We start from the raw sequence: 18,690 nt of genomic DNA on the forward strand, positions 1-18,690 counted from the left end.
ATAACTGAATTACCCATTTGCGAAAGTCCTCAAGAGGTCCTCCAGGTTGTCTCCCAGAAACAAAAACAGTCTTACGAGGTGCTAAGTATTCTGTCATGTCTCCATATTTTTGTCTCAAGATGATGTTGTCCTTTAACCTCCACATCTCTCTCTCTCTCTCACTCTCTCTCACACACATACACACACTCACAACACCAAATAAATAAATGCAAAAAATTAAATTAAAAGTAAAAGTGTGTGTGGGGGGGTGTGGGTGTGGGTGTATGTGTCTGTCAAGCATAAATGTGCAGAGTCCTCTTACAGACAAGAATCACTGTGAAGTTTGTTCCTGTGTTTTCTTTTATTTTCTTCCTTTTGTTCTTTCTTTCCTTTTTTTCCCTTTGTACAGGACACTCATTTAGTTGACCACTGCTTTAAATGTGCTTTATGCAAAATCCAATCAGGTTTAAGAGAATGGCTCAGAAATAGAAAAGACAATAATAGTGAGACCCCTTATCCTCAGAACCTTGTTCATGTGGAAGGACCTTGAGTCTGAACTCCAGGTTCCTGGGTCCCCTAGATTTTGCAATTTGCTATCTGGTTACTAAGCAACATGGTGCCTCTTAGAGGACAATGCTGTCAGCTCAAGGCTGTCTTCAGTGTGTCTTTGCCTCCTGTAGTTACTGACAGACACAGATGTTGAGGTCATCTGGCCAGAGGAATGTGCTGCAGTGGAAATATGGCTACTTATGATCTGAGCGTGGGCAAGTATGTGGGTTCACAGATAACGCAGTGTTTGAGTCTCCTCTCTCTTAGAGGCTCAGGCAAAAGGAAAAGCTCTCTGTCTTCATAAGTTATGCATTTGGGTCACTGGTTTTTAAGAAGAAGAGGGACAGTTTAGAAAAGTGACCTAGAAAAATCAAAAAGTTGGGGCTTAGTTGTAAGGAAAACATTGAGAATGCAATAGGTCTCCCTCCAGCGTTAAAATAGAGGGTTATGAATGGCATGCCTTTCCGGATTGACACCCTCTAAAGGAGATTATTGAAAATGGGGCCCCTCCATGAAAACTGGAGTGAAGATTAAGATTGCCTTTGCTTTGTTCTCTTCAAAATGTTTTCCTCTGTTTAAAAGATAATACTTAATATATTATCATGACAAATTTAGAATGAATGGCACTACAGCATGAAAGTGTATAGGGACATTTCCTAGACCATATGCCCCTCCCTCATGAGAACTCAATCAAGGATCCTTCTATAACCTCTGTTGAAATTCTTCCTAACATTTGGCTGTGCTCATGTGCAATGCCATTCCCAAGTCTGGCTCTCTTATCTTCTCTCACTAGCTACCTAATATAGAACATGAAATAACCTCCTAAAGTGTTCTCTGACTTACACTGCCCCTTGTCTTATCAATCTTCTAGGCACTCACACTGAAATTATTCCAGCATCCGTCTGATTGTCCATTTCACATCTTTCCCTTTTCAGTACCACTAACTTTTTGGGTATGTTCAACTCTCTCTTATTGTGTTTCACACAACTCTCTCTCAAATGTGTTTCACAATCTAGTATCCAATTACTGACCCTTACTTCCCAACAAAACACACCATTATTTGAATTTCTTTGCCTATATCATGCTAGCAAATTCATTCGAATATTTATTTACTCATTTTTATTTATGGGTAGGTTTGTGAGCCTACGTGGGTTTATGTGTACCACATGTATGCAGGTGCCCAGGGAAACCAGAGGACATTGAATAGGTTGGCACTGAGGTTAGAGGCAATTGTAATAAACTCGGTGGTGATAGAACCCACACTCATGTGTTCAACTCTCAACAGCTGAGTCATCTTCCTAACTATGTTGTTTTAACATGTTCAAGATATTAAATGAGATTTTTAATTTCATAAAAACCTGATTCTTTTACTATGAAATCTTCTTGGCAAATACTTAGGCCTCCTACAATATGGGTCCCTTCCAAACTCTTTAATGACACTCTCTTCACTCAGCCTTATTCTCAATCAGCAAGTCAGTACTTTCTCTGGGACACACACATTTGCCCCTTGCATTTATCAACCCCGTATATAGACTACAAAAAAAATGTTGTCATTTTTGCGGGGGAATCCTCACCATACCTAACTTTGCCAAACTTTGTTCACTGATGAATATGCCATATAGGCCCTTTAATGGTGATACCTTAGAGAGGACATGGATTTATTAAGCTGCAAGGAATGGATCTGGAAAAAAAATTAAGCCTTCTAATATCAGGACTCTCTGGGAAAACCTATGAGGAGAGAGGAGGAAAGGGAAGAGGGGTGAGCAACAAATTACCATGCCTGGGGAAGGAGACAATTCCTTGATGCAAGGTGATTGAAATTAAAGAAGTGTGTTGTTCACCATTTCTATTCCCCCTCAACATCACAGTGAAACCAGCTTGTAAATATTGAGGCTATTTATTTATTTATTTATTTATTTATTTATTTATTTATTTATTTTTGCAAGCTACCAGGTTATACAGACTTCTCACAAACTATATTTTTGTACAAGATTTAAAGACTAGACAGTTTTTTATGCAGTGCATTTTAGAATGCACAGGACTTTTTATGGTAGTTTTTCCAGTAAATTCCATCTGAATATTTTCATTCTATGTGGTATAACAAGGACTAATGGAGACCACTTTTAATCAAATTGTTTTTGTTCCTGTTAATTTCCGTGTCTATTCAGAACATCCATTAAAGTCAATATCCTTAATTTAATGGAAGATTTCCTTTTGAAGTTGCTACATTTTTCTGTTTAAATTAACATTGAGAATGTTTAATGGATGTGTTAAATAGATAATGCTATTAATGGGGAAATGCATAAATTAAACACACATCCAATCATTTTCAAGACATCTGCTTTATTTTTTCAACAGTTTGATTCTCTCATGCAGTGAACCAACAGACCCCTGCCGTACATTATCTATTGCCCCAATTTTATAATCACCATGGCAAACATTTGAGTAACTAAAATTCTCTTTTTATTTTGATGTGGTCTTACCACAAGAAAATACATAAGCCGATATTTAAATTTCTGTGGAGGACATATTTTGAAAGTAGCTTATATGTCTTCAGGTCTTACTGGCTTCTCTCTTCTTTACAGAGATGCTCAACCCAGAGAAACTGACAAAGAAAGATCACCGGGCCCCTTTGAGGTTACTCTAACCCATGAAAGTGATGTTCTGTGTCAGCCTGTCTGTGGACCAGTAGGCCATGAAGATGACCGCCAGAGCAGTGTGTAAAAGAATGGATTCCCTAACTTGGATGGGTGCCACATACTATCTAAAGAGAACATTGCATTTTTCTTTTTCAGTATTGAAGAGGAGATCCAGGGCTGCAGATATATTGGACAGGTGTTCTGCCACTTAGCTCTATCCCCAGTGGTCAGTTTTAAAGGAAGAGAGTTGGGGAGAATTAGAGGGAGTGAAGAGAAACAGAAGACGGGGAAGAAAATGGAGGAGGAGGAGGAGGAAGATGAACAAGAGGGAGAGGAGGAGGAGTGGAGAGGATGCTGACTGTGGACAGCACAAAGCCATCCTGGGCTGTGCATTGAGGGGCAGGCTGAAAACGAGTTCTTTTCTAGGAGCCTCCCCTGTTTCTCTCACTGCACGTTTATTATCCACCTGTGCTGACTTGTTTCATTGTTTGCTCCTTTGGGCATTTTGATGTAACTCTGCTATGCCTGAGCATAAAATCCTATCAGACAACACTGGTTCTTTTTAATGTTTCCATCCTCCCCACCCTCCTGAGTGTTGATCAACTTCCTACATAATTTGGTGCAAACTATTTTGTGCAGATTTCTCTAGAGCTGAATGCAGCCTGATACAATCAATAAAAGCCAAGCGAATATACCTAAATGCAATTTAAAATTATAACCGACTGACAACATTTTTCTACAATCCATGTTATTGTGCAACAAAATCCCCACAAATTGAATTACTAATAGACAAAAATCTTCAAGGTCAGCCTAGTCTACATAGTGAATTCCAGGTCATCCAGGGTTACTGTCAGACTTTGTCTTGTGACAAAAAGAACAAACAAACAAACAAGCAAACCACCCCACCCTATTTCCCAGCTAGTCCCACAGATTTCCACCGGTCTGTGGGAGGGACAGGACTATAGGAATGACAGTATGGGCTTGGCTTCTTCTTTTTTAACCTGAGTGTCAGTGCCAGCGTAGCTTGCGCTCCACATTCCAAGTCAGACAAGAAAGAGCTCATAGACTCTCAAGGTTAAAGTAACAACAAATCAGACAGACAGATAGTATAGATAAAGGGCTATGTAACGCGAGAGGATTTTCCTGGCAGCTTTCTCTGGAAAAGACTGCTGACATGTTTGACTCTTGTCGAGAGTTTTCATATGAGTTCCTCACACCAGAGATGGCAATCTAACTTCAAGTGCCACACCAGGGTAAGACTGGATTTGCAAACACTGAGTTAAACAGGAGGCACCGTGAAGCAGGGATTGTCAGTTACCCTTAATAAGGGACAGAAGCCAAAAACAAGCGCAGGGGAAAATCAAAACAAAACAACAGCACACAAACTCATGCTTAACTCTTTTACCTTTTTTTGCTTGTTTGTTTTTTGGTCTTTTTTGTTCTCTTGTCTCGGCCATCCTCCTCCAACCCCGACCCGACTGAGGACCAAACCCAGGGCCTTGGGCTTGCAAGGCAAGTGCTCTACTACTGAGCTAAATCCCCAATCCCAATTAAATGTTAGCTATTGCTTTCGGGGTTAAAATGGCCCAGGCTCCTCCTTCCTTTGGACACATCATTTGCATTTCATTTCCAACTAAGAAATAGAAGCTGCTGGTTTTGAGTGTCCCGATCAACCCATTCAATGAACAAACAAAAAAAAACTCCAGCTTGGCTACTCTAGAGTCTCAAGAAAACATTTTAATGTAAAATTATATATTTTCAAACAAGCAAGTTCACAGCCAAGAGAGAAAGAAGACCATGAGAATACATGGAAGATAGGTGAGATAAAAATAAAATCGTGATCTTGTTGAGAGAAGTGTAGATAGAAATAACTATTGCATAATTTGTCAGCTATGTGTGTGTGTGTGTGTGTGTGTACGTATATATATATATATATATATGTATATACACACACACACACATATATATATATACACATATATATACATATATATGTATATATATATGTGTGTGTATATATACATATACATATACATATACATATACATATACATATACATATACATATACATATACATATACATATACATATACATATATATATATATATATATATATATATATGTCAGTTCTCAAACTCTAGCTGTTAGAAAAACCTGTGCAGGGTAAGACTAAAAAGCAGAACAGTAGTGTTAAAATAATCCTTATTTTCTAGTATCCTAAAGAGACAAAAACTCTCTTTAATAAAGGGTTCAGTGGAATTTAACTACAAATAATAGCAGTGTAGGAAAGAGACCACACTTTTAGTCCAGAGGAAGAACAGATGTGGGTTGGCAACTTGGGCACATTATTTAACTTCGTTCTTGAGATGGTGGCTTTCATGTCCCTTATCAGTAACCAATGTTTAGGGTGATGGAAAAGGTCAGTTAGCATAGTAGGAATAGTCAAATGTGCTTGTTCTAAAATAGTTTTTTAAATTGTGGTATATAGGGCTCAGGGATGTGGCTCAGATTGAATTGTGCCTACTGTGCAAGCATAAAGGCATTTGGACCATCAACACTTCTATTAAAAGTCTGGCATGGCCATGGAGACTGTACCTGTAATTATAGCCCGGGAAAACTGTGGACAGAGATAAGCAGATAGCCGGAGCTCATTGACCAATAGGTGGATGAGCTATAGGTTCAGGGAAGGACTCTACCTCAAAAAAAAAAAAAAAAAAAAAAAAAAGAATAACATCTATAAAAGGGGAGAATAGGTGGGCCCCTATAAGTTTAAGGCCACCCTAGTCTATAGAGTAAGACCCTATCTAGATACATTAATGAAGGAATCAATAAATCAATAAATAACCGTGGGAAGTGATAGAGGAGGGATCTGTTTTGGTTTTTGTTTTTGTTTTGCTTTTTTTATTCTGCTCATAGAATCTACCACATAAACTTGTGTACACATATACATACACTCCCAGTCAAAGGTTCACACACCATACACACACACACAAACACACACATATATATATGCACACACACAAATTACAAATTGCAGTGAATGAGAATATAGAGAATGCACACTCTGAACTTTTAATATTTTCAGGGTTTAGGACCTCTATACAGCAATTACAGTTCATGGAAACTTTTACTGTCCTCTCTTTCAAACTTGCCTAGCACGTCACGTGGAAAGTAAGTGCTAATTGCCTATTTCCTCAAAGAACACTTAAAACTCTTGATAACCATCACATATACCACTGACAATTTAGCAGCATGGACAGCCATCTAGCTTCTATTCATGTAGCCTTTCAAGTGCGGGTATACTACCGTTACTCTCATGCAATGTGGATTTTTGGTTACTTTATTTCTGACAGCATGAATTATATAGAGAGGGAACAGATGGGTATTATCCTAACAGATGATTTGAGCCCAAGCCCCAGTGGAGGGAACATGGACTTTTTCTGGCTTCTGAGGAGCTTATTTCAAGATTAAATCTCTTCACTCCTATGGGAAAGCTGGTGATCTCATTTTCTGAGGTGACAAATGGATCCCTTGCTGAGTAGCTTATTCATAGTAAACTTTACACATCACTCAGGCCAAAAAAAAAAAAAAAAAAAAAAAAGAGTTGGTGTAATTACATTTACATTCACCAGTCATATTATCTATCCTAAAGCGTCACTGAGTGCTTTGGCGATTTGAAGGGGGGGAAACTGAGGCTACTCAGGTCAGATCGATTGTGACCCTGATTAATCTCATAAGAAAAACAGATCAAACTCAATTTCGCTCAGGATGCTACCCCATCTCTGTCCTCTTTCCCTCCCTCATGTGTTCATTCTTTACTTTCTCTTTCTCCTTCTTTATTTCTCCCTGTACTCCCAGAAGAGTCCTTGCTTCTAAGTCATACTGAAAGCTCATTAGCATGTTGGAAAGATGTGGCATTTTATCTGTAAAGGTCACATGGCATAGTTAAAAGAGCACAGAACTTATAATTAGAAGTCCCAGGTTCAAAGCCAGGTTCTCCCCTGTCTAGCCCTTACTCTGCCCTTGTCCACTTTTAATCATCAAAGTGACCTTAGGCAGAGTAGATGGGTTTTTGCTTCTAGGAGGTCCTTTTTATTTTTAACATTTCACGTGGAGATCAAAAGAGATTAAACGGATGAAGCCTATAAATTTAGCAGTTAAAGTTACACACAAATGGATTCAAACTCCAATTATAAGGTAAAATCCTTTCTTTGTATGTAACATTGACTTTGACGGAGAGAAGAAGCTGACAACTTCACCATACATGTCTGTGCATGCTTGATTGACACCTCTGAACTATGACTTTCATTCTTCAAATATCTCTATGACAATAGATAAGAGACCGAGGTTGCTTGAGAATAATTGTGATAGAGCACCAAATGTCACTCAAAAAAAGATGTATTCCTAACTGATATTCCCCTGATGGTATATACAGAGGACTGAGTGGCGGAAGCTAAAATTCCAGTGTTCAGAGCAAAGCTAGAAAGAACAAAAAGGGACACTTTCTGCAATGTGAAAGAAGAGGAAAGATATTCATGGTTAAAAGAGGCAGGTAACACACCCTAAACTTCCTTGACCTGTTTTTCAGAGTTCTCATTAGAAAGTAGTGCCTACTGTGATTATTTATCGTTAACAGATGCTGATTTTCCTCCATGACCACTCCCATGAGCATAGTAATTCAGCATTCACTAATATATTTCACGAGTTTGGTATGTAAAGATGAATAGGGTGCTCTTTTAAACTGGTCCAAGGCAATGAGACATCACTATTGCAGATACTTTAGTGTGGTTCAAACAGGTGATGATAACTCTTGATTAAGTCTGCAGTGGAAGTCCACCAGAGCTTGCTGCATGTCTGCGTGGCTTCAGATATTAGTGCAAGTTCAAAAAGACCATTTTTGTTCCTTTCCTTTACTTCCTTCTGTCTTCTTATTTTCTTCTTTTAGCTCTATATTTTTCTTCTTTTACTTTTTTCTTTTCTTTCTTTCTCTCTCTTTTTTTATATAAGACCAACTTCACATTGTTCATCCCTGTTTCCAGTTCACAGCATACCTGAGGATGACCTTGAACTTCAGATTATCCTGTCTTTTTTCTCAAGTACTGAGAGATTTTAGGTACATGCCACTGTGCCTGGGTTTGTGTTACTGAGGTTGGAATCCAGGGTTTGGTTTCCTACATTCTGGACACTCTACCAACTGAGCAGTAGCTCCAGAGGACAACTTATAAGAGCTGGTTATTCCATTGTACAATCTGAGTTCCAAAATTTTAACTCAGGTTTGGCAGCAAGCACCTTTACACTCTGAATTATCTCCCTGTCTTTTATGTGTAAGTGTAAGCATTCTTTATTATTATTTCCTTAACAATAGCCATGTGACCTCCATCAGCTTGATGTCTTGACTGTATGTCAGGTATTTAGTTATTTCTATAAGGCAATAAATGCAGTAAGAAGTTTGACTACCTCTCTGTGGCAAGTGAAATATGTGCCTAATATATATAATAATATACCTGTCCTCCCAACAACCACAACTCACTAACTTGTTTTGTGTTCATAGCTGTATACTGTGCACCTGTCATCCAATTGGCACATAGTGAGTGGTTCTCTCAATGGACAAGTTAGCAAATCAGGTGCTAAGACTAACAATGATGATGATGATAATTAGCTAATAGCACAAATGAATTGTATTTCATGGCAATATGCTGCTCCAATTATTTATTTATGTATGTATGTATGTATGTATGTTTATGTTCTAATCCCAGCTCCTCCTCCCTACTCTCCTTCTGCTTCCCCTCTCCTCCTCCCAGCACCCCCCATCTGCTCCTGGGAGAGGGTAATTTCTCCCCTAGGAAGTCTCCTAACTGTCCCATTATCTCATCGAGGCAGGATCAAGGTGCCTCCCAAATCCCTACAACCTTGTTTCTAGGTTGAGCAAGGTATCTCTCCCCATAAAATGAGCTCCACTAAGTTAGTTTGTGCATTAGTGTTAGGTCTTGGACCCACTTCCAGTGGCCTCTTATATTGTCCCCGTCACATCATTGTCCCCTATATTAAGGGAGTGTAGTTCAGTTTTATGCAGGTTCCCCATTTGTCAAACCTGAGTCAGTGACTCACACTAGCTCGGGTCAGCTGATCCTGTGGGTTTCCCCTTGCATGCTTGACTCCATTGTTCATATCATCGCTCCTCCCTCATTTCGATTGTACTCCAGGAGCTTGGCCCATTGGTTAGTTGTGGATTTCTGCATCTGCTTCCATCTGTTTCTGGAAGAGGATTCTAGCTTCTTCTCTGTGGTGGTTGATTGTAGGCTGGTATCTTTTGCTTTATGTCTGGTATTCACTTATGAGTGAGTACATACTACATTTGTCTTTCTGGTTTTGTGTTACCTCACTCAGGGTGTTTTTTTTCTAGTTCTGTCCATTTACCTTTGAATTTTAAGATGTCATTGTTTCTTACCACTGAGTAGTACTCCATTGTGTAAACGTACATTTTCTTTATCCATTTTTCGGTTGAGGGGCATCTAGGTTGTTTCCAAGACCTGGCTATTACAAATAATGTTGCTATGACCATAATCGAGCAAATGTCCTTGTGGTGTGAATGTGCCTCCTTTGCGTATATGCCCAACAGTGGTGTTGCAGGATCCTGAGGTAGTTGATCCCTAATTTTCTGAGAAGTGACCATACTGATTTCCATAGTGGCTGTACAAGTTTACACTCTCACCAGCAAAGGAAGAGTGTTCCCCTTTCTCCACAATGTCTCCAGCATAAGCTGTCATTAGTGTTTTTGATCTTAGCCATTCTTTCAGTGTAAGATGGAATCTTAGAGTGGTTTTGATTTGCATTTCCCTGATGACTAAGGATGCTGAGTATTTCCTTGAGTGCCTTTCTGACATTTGAGAATACTCTGTTGAGAATATGCTATTTAGATCTGTACCCCATTTTCAAATTGGATTATTTGGTAGTTTGATGTCTCGTTTCTTGTGTTTTCTGTATATTTTGGAGTTTAGCCGAGTCTGTTAGATTTGGGATTGGTGAAGATCTTTTCCCATTCGGTAGGGAGCCATTTTGTTTTATTGAAATGTTCTTTGCTTTACAAAGCTTTCCAGTTTCAGGACATCCCATTTATTAATTGTTGCTCTCCATGTCTGTACTACTGGTGTTTTATTTAGGAAGTGGTTTCCTGTGCTTATGCATTTATGCATTTAAATGTATTTTCCACTTTCTCTTCTATGAGGTTCAGTATGAATGGATTTATTTTGAGGTCTTTGATCCATTTGGACTTAAGTTTTGTGCATGGCGATATATATATATATATATATATATATATATATATATATATATATATATGTGAATTCCTCTGCATGTTGACAGCCATTTATACCAGCACCATTTGTTGAATATGTTTTCTTTTTTCCATTTTATATGTGGAATCATACTTACAAGTTGTTTTTTATTATTTCATGTACAACATGTATAACAACATTGTACATATTTTATTACTATTTTCTTTGCTATAATTAATTAAAATGTTTAAAACTTCAGAATGAGTCTATTGTCACATGATGCACTTGGGGATATGATATTAAGATTGAAGTCTTGCTGGTTACTGTCCTCATGGCCTTGTCCTTGCATTTTTACTATCTCAGTTTTCTGACTGAAATGATGCCCATTCCACACAGTAGACCCTGTGAGTTATAGATGGCACTACCACCGCCCAGCACACACAGTAGCAGCAACTTGCGCACAAAGACCAAGTCAACACTATTATCTTAATTTTTAAAAAAATTACTTTCACATCACAAGAAACTTTTCTTTAAGCAAAATTTGCTTCTAAATATAGCCCTTTCTAAGTGTCTTTTGACAAGGAGACTTGTCAAATGGTTGGCGAACTCCCACCATTTCTGTAGTCTCTAATATCCCTTCATCCATTAAGCTACTAACCCTATTAAAAGAAGACAATTGAATTAGTCTGACATGGCTTAGTCTTGGCAAACCCTTATTGAAGCTGAGTGGTGTCTGCTACTCCTTGGAGTCACTCGTTAATAAGTTTGATTATAATTGGATCACAAATTTGACCAGAAATCAAGGTAAATCTTATTTGGCTGATGCTGGACTAGTGTATCTCACTTGGTATGTTTTTTTCATTCCAGAAGCCATGCTGGATACTTTCTTTTTCTTTTTTTTTTTTTTTTTTTAGGCCGAATAGATGTTTATTCAGGGAGAAATAACTTACAAAATAGACAGATGAACACCAGCATGTTTCTGTTCCCATGAACACCTCCGGATGCTCTCCTGTCCATGTCCTGCCAGCAGGAGAGCACTCTCGGGGATACTTTCTACAAGACAAGGCATCATGGGTGCCCACACAAAGTTCCCATGCTAGCCTGTTTCACTCTTAGGTTTCTAGAAAGTCCTGCAAGTCAGGATTCTTTGTGAGTCTAATGGTATTTTCATAGTTTAAAATTTAGAGATTGAATTCTCCTCTGTAACTTCCTATTGGACAGTATGGTATTCCCTGGAAGCCACAATCAGATATTTACAGAACCTGCTGCATGTGTTGCCTCCATAAGCACTAAATTGCCATCCATTGCATGGCACAGCTTTGACCAACTACTCCTCAGGTAGTTTAAATCGCCTTTATGGGATTCACAGTCCCAAATGCAACCTGCATGACATGTGCTGTCTCTAAATAGCCTTGAAGAACAAAGTGTTTCATGTGGCATTTGTTTCATAGATAGCTAGTCAAAGTATAACTAAAATATTTAAAGATGGGCCAGGAAGTTTCACATATGAACTTCTTATAGATCTCAGCTTTTATGGTGAGAGAAATGACTAATCAAATTTGTGTTTCAGGTAACAGAGATGTCAAGTTATCAAACTTTTCCTATGCTAAACTCTTAGTTGTTGTTGTCTTCAGGAGTACAATAAAGGCGGCCCATACTGCAATGAATGAATAGGTGTATGAACAATGAGAGATAAGACCTCAGTTAACATGTAAAATAAAACTAAACTTGGAGTGAAGATCAAGTACAGATAGTACGTCAAGGGATGACTTGATAACATATGTCAGAATTTCACTTTTACCCTGCTACATAAATAGTTAGAAATGTGATGCAGAAAGCAGATGCAACTCATAGTGTGAATTATAAGACAATGTTCTTATTCCTGAGTGTTACATATAAAGATCACAGGATACTGTGAAATATACACACACACACACACACACACACACACAATTTTTAAAATATTATTAGACATTTTAGATGTATTCTAAATTTTTTGTAATACCCCTCTCTTTTTTTGGTTGAATGAGTGAATCTTGAACTCCACTGGAAACTGATAGACAACAATTCTCAGTACAGTCTAGATACAGAGCCCAGGGCTTCCTACACGTTCCAGACAAGCACTCTAACAATTGAATTACCTCTATAGAATACAAATGTTTCACAAGGGGAAAGAACATACTAATCTTTTCTCACTTACTAGTGTAATAACCATAATATTATATGTTCTTTTGTCCCACAAAAAACTACTCTGAAGGCTGGGCATTGATGTTGCACGCCTTTAATCCCCAAACTTGGGAGACAGAAGCAGGCAGATCTCTGTGATTTCAAGGCCAGCCTGCCCTACAAAGCTACACAGAGAAACCCTGTCTCAAAAAACAAAACAAACAAGCAAAAGCAAAAAAAAAAAAAAAAAAAAAAAAAAAAAAAAAAGAAAAGAAAAAAAAGAAAGAGAAAGAGAACTATTCTACTATTTTGTTTATTCTGTTAATATTAGTCACCATGAGATGATGAGAGGAACATACATATACCATTCCAAGCTTACCTAAAAGGATCAGAATATTATTTTACTTGACGCAAAAAGTCTAATGTTCTTAAATGCAGAATGCAGAATATATTTTTAAAACCTACAGCATATGTAAAAATCCAGTGGACAGGTGGACAGTAACCTATTTAATATTATTAAATATAAAAGAATTGCTGAGAAAATAACCGTATTACAGTGGTAAACACATTCTTAAACATTGAATTTCCAGGTCAGCCTTTGAGAAAGCAGCTCCTCTACCCTTGAGACTTCAGTAACTTTGTCACGACGTCAGTAGAAGTGAATGATGGTGTTGAGAACGTGACTTACATCCTTTAACAGCTTCCATCCTCCTTTCAACTTGCTATGATGCTTGCTTGCATGATTTCATAATAGTGAAGGAAAAGGTACGTTTTGAAGAAATTAGAAAATGAAGAAATCAAAAGAAAATGGATGTTGGTAATCTCCACAGCCCCCGAACTCTCCTTATCTACTACTAAACAGGCAGTTCACTCACCAGCCAGGGAAGCCTTAATACCATCATCAAAGCCCTCTTTACAATTACAGAGCTATTAAGAAAATATGCAACGTTGAAGGTGAATCTTAAGTAGCTTATACCCTTCATTTAGATGATAAAGATAACAGTATTAATACTTGCTGCTACCAGAAAACCTTTATTCCTACAGGCTTGAAATATTTACCTAAAGGTCAAAAGACATAAACCTCTGATAACCACAAAACTGAGCTGAAACTATTGTATTAACATGCTATCTTTTCCCTTTAACATTTCTTTTCTTGCAGTAGAAACATATTCAATATAGAATATGTGAGGATAGAAACCAGTGAGGATATCTCAATTTTCAGCAAAAGAAAATATCTCAGTGATTAGCTAAAATGTTCATTGAATATGATTCAATCTATATGAAATTAAAAATGAGACAGAAAAATTCCAGACGGCCAAAGAAATCAATAAAATTATAGTAGTGTGAGGATCTGCCAGCAAAATCACAAATTTTACCAGAAAAAAATAAATGCTAAAATCAGATGGCTCTGCAGTTAAGAGTACTTGCTGCTGCAGTAAGGGCCAGAGTTTGCAACCCAGAACCAAGTGAAAAACCAGAAGTGGTGCCAGCATGCCTGCACATAAATGCCTGGAGCTCCAGCACTTACATGGGTGGAGAGAGATGCTTGCTGGGGTCTGCATGCTGTTAGCTAAAAAATGTGAGTTCTTTGTTCAGTGGGAGGCGCTGCCTCAATATAATAGGTAAAGAGTCCTAGAGATGATACCCAACACCCTCCTCTGATGTTTCATGCGTGTGTGTGTGTGTGTGTGTGTGTGCGCGCGTGTTGCAACTGTTAGAACCTAGTCACAAGACACCTTAAACTATTAATTGAACATAGTGATTACATATGTCAGTAATGCTCAACCTAAATTTAGAGTGTAGTAAAGGAAGATGCATGCAGAGTTCAACATTGAACAAATCTTTTATCTATATACTTGTGAAGGAAAAAGGTGTTGCCAGCTAAAACAATGGTAATCTTCTATTTAGAGACAGATATAAGACCAATATAAAAGTAAGTATGACCCCAAAGGAGTTTTATAATAAGAAACCTGAACAGTGACATACTATGCCATATTAAAAGGGAATAGGGATTTTTTTTTTTTTTAAGAATCAGAAATGAACCATTAAGTGGAAAGAACCAGGTAATTCTAACACTTAGGGGAAATAATACATTTTTGAAAGATTGTACAAAAGGAAAAAAATAGAAAAGAAAATTGAAACAAAAGAAATAATGAAAGGATGCCTGCTACACAAAGATGTCCATGCAGTCTGAGAGACGAGGGATATAACACTTTCAGGGGATAAATATTGAGCTCGTTCCTGGGAGAAAAAAAAACATTCCATAACTCCTTATTATTGCTCTAAGATTGAAAATTATTTAATTAAAACAACAATTAAAACACATTTTCATTTTAAAATATTTCTAAGCAATCTGGATTATTTTTCACAAGTCCCTTCGTGATGGATTGATTTATGTATCACAGTAGGGTAGGGAATTGCTGTTGGTTACATCTAAGTTTCTGGGATTTTAAGAGTTGTTACCTCATTATGTTTATTAATTTATTTATTTAGTGCACTTGTATGCACGTGTCTATATATTACATGTGTGGTCCGTGTTTGGATGGTGTGCACATGCTGTGACATTCATGTAGAGGTCAGAGGACAACTTTCAGGAGTTAAAAAGTTAAACATTGGGGCACAAGAAATGGACCAACAGGCATACCCCTGCCTTGACGTTTGATGATCTGAGTTTGACGTCTGGGGCACATACGGCGGTAGGCGACAAATGACTCCCACAATCTGTCTTCTGACCCCCACACCGACACTATTTGCATAAATAATTGAGAATATACCTCAAATTTCACTGTTTGTAATCATTATGCAAAATATAGCAACAAACCAATGTTACTAGACTATAAATAATTTATAAGAGCAGAGTAGGAGAAATTACATATAGAAGAATAAAAGGTATATGGATGCAAATTTCTCACACTATAAAAATTAGGTAACTAACAATACCTTGTTTAAAGATATTAGGAAAAGTGTGTCCTAGTTCAGGGTTACTGTGACCATGCTGATCGCTCTCTTTCTTAAGTCCTCTGCAATAAAGTGCATTCTGTGTCAGGTTTTTCCTCTGTGGTGTCTAGGAGAAAGTCAACTGTGCTGTGGGAAGAAGGCCCTCCCTGCATTGAAAATTATACAGGCTGACTGATGGGCTAAATCTTCACAACTGTATTTTGTGCAGATATGGACCTGAATTATCTTGAGCTACCTTTGGTCTCCCAAGTAACCATCTACTGCTCACCTCCATGTCTGACCTAACTTTCCATGTACAGGAAAATCTTTGAACTGGATTCTAAGTAGACAACCAACTTCAACTATCCCCAGTGACAGAAACATTGTCAAATAACATGAACCCCATAGCAGAGACTTTCTTACTCGTTTTTAATAAATCTGTCTGATGTTCTTACAGTGTATATTTTGAAGCCTTGTTCATGATTTCTTAATGTTCTGTTACTATAAACATTTATATAATCATATCCATGTTGGGGCATGATTGTTCAGGCAACCAGAATTCATTTTTCTGGGGCCATAATCATGTTGTTTATCTTAGAATAAAGTCTTTTTCACCTGTGAGGTGATAGCTACAGTTTGTATCAGAACCATGAACCATAAACCTGTAGTTTCAAGATCATCACCATTACTTTTAATGAAACCACTGATCAATGAAGTAACTAGTCATTGATAAGGTGGAAATTTTATTAATCATAGTATGAGTAGGACTTATTATTTGCTTAATATGGAAACATATAATATAGTCTGTGTTTGTTTAAACAGGTCACAATCCAGCTGACATTTAAACCATGCTTTTAGCCAAGATAATACTCTATGCTGTTGTAAAGAGTATGAAGTCTCTCTAGCAAAAGATTGTGTGTGTGTGTGTGTGTGTGTGTGTGTGTGTGTGTAACTAAATCAATATATATTGATTTAGACATTAGAACAAAGTTGAAGTTTCATTATCAAAAGGAACAATTCTAAAAGATTCAAGATGAACTGGCCATCTTCTGTGACCAGGCAAGGCTTCCATTGATAGGACTTGGATACCAACTCAGACTAGAAACCTTTGACCTACAATCTGTCCTGCCTGGAAGATGTGTAGGGTAATGGTGGCTCAGGACTTTTGGGAGTGGCCAATCAATGACTGTCTAACTTGAAACTATGCCAAGAGAAGGAACCCCTGCCCAGATGACCAGGAATTAAAAGAGGACAGTACAGAGTTCTAGAGTAGAACCAAACACAACTGGAAAAAAAGGGCAATGAAATGACTTATAATGATATTCGGCTATGCTCATGCTCACAGACCCATGCTCATCCCCGTCCTCAACAGAAAGGGTACCTCAGGAAACTGAAGGGGTCAGATACAGGAACCCAGAGTGGAACATTAGGTAGAGCTTAAGGGAACTCCACAGAAGAGGGCAAGGAAGGATGGGTTAATGACACTAGGAGAACAGGGTACACAGAATCAACTAAGAAGGACTCTTAGGGGCTTACAGAGACTGATGCTGCAATCATAGAGCCTACGTGGGTTTATGCTTGATCCTCTCCATATATCTTGTGGTTGTTTAGATTGGGATTTTTGTAGGACTCCTAACAGTGAGAATTGGGTTATCTTTGAGTCTTTTGCCAGCTCTTGGGACCCCTTTCCCCCTACTGGTTGCTTTGTTTGGCCTTGATATGATGGTTTGAACCTAGTCTTATTGCATCACATTATGCTGTGTTTGGTTGATGTCATTGGAAGGCCTGCTATTTTCTGAAGGGAAACTGAGGAACAGTTGATTTGGGGGGAAGGGAAGTTCCATGGGGGTGTCTTACAAGTATGGAGGGAGAGGAGGCTGTGGTCAAGGGCTATTGCATGAGAAAAATTAAAAACAAAGGAAAAACTGGAAAAATATAGAAAAAAAAAAGATTCAGGATTCACAGTGCTGATTTTTTCAAATCTGTATGTATGGAAGCAGTTTGGGTGATTTTGCTGTTCATTAACTACAAGTTTCTGCTTGAAGTGAGGCAACCTCGCAGGTCTCCTGTGCTATGTGATTATCATAATCCTAGGAGTTACTCTCCTGTTCAGATCAACATTAATATCAGCCACAGACTTCATAATGCATGACATGATAAAACCTGATTATTTTATCTCATACCAAAAAGTGTGTGTGTAGGATTAGTAAGGCCTGCTTGTAGTGTTTGTTTATTTGCTTCTTTTCCTTGTAGCATTAAAGTTGGAAGAGCATGGGCAATTTGGAAAGTGGGCTTATAACAAACCCATCTCCTTCTGAATCTACTGTACCAGGAATGATTGAATTTTGTGTGTGTGTGTGTGAAGATTGCACAATTATATATGTATTAAGTCACATATTTGTGTGTGTATGTGTGTGTAAAAAGGCACTTATATGCCTGTGTGTATGTGCATGTAAAGGTCATAGCTCTATGTTCAATATCTTCCTCATTCACTCTCCACCTTATATTTTGACCAGGATATGTCATGAAGCTTGAGACTTGCCTATTTGGTAAGGCTGGCTAGCCACAGAGCCTCAGATCCATACACCTGTCTCTACTGCCCCCCGCACTGTGAGTGTGATCCAGCACAAAGCACTGTGAGTGTGGTCCTAGCCCCCCCCCACTGTGAGTGTGATCCAGCACAAAGCACTGTGAGTGTGGTCCTAGCCCCCCCCCCCACTGTGAGTGTGATCCAGCACAAAGCACTGTGAGTGTGGTCCTAGCCCCCCCCCCCCCCACTGTGAGTGTGATCCAGCACAAAGCACTGTGAGTGTGGTCCTAGCCCCCCCCCCCCCACTGTGAGTGTGATCCAGCACAAAGCACTGTGAGTGTGGTCCTAGCCCCCCCCCCCACTGTGAGTGTGATCCAGCACAACCACACTCAGTTGTTTTCATAAAAGGTTCTGAAAATGAAACTCAGCTCATTGTGCTAGTAAAGCAAACATTTTACTACCCAGCCATTTCCCCAGGCCCTCAATGTTTAAAAGCTCTGAAGTGAAATCTCTTCAATATAAATAAGACTTCATTATCTATGTCTTTTTCTCAGTTCCTTATTTCTCAAAATAAGATTTCTTTATCCTTTCTCTTGACCCCTGTCACTTAGTTT

Source organism: Phodopus roborovskii, unplaced genomic scaffold (assembly GCF_943737965.1).
Source record: "Phodopus roborovskii unplaced genomic scaffold, PHOROB, whole genome shotgun sequence".
NCBI classification, from domain to species: domain Eukaryota; kingdom Metazoa; phylum Chordata; class Mammalia; order Rodentia; family Cricetidae; genus Phodopus; species Phodopus roborovskii.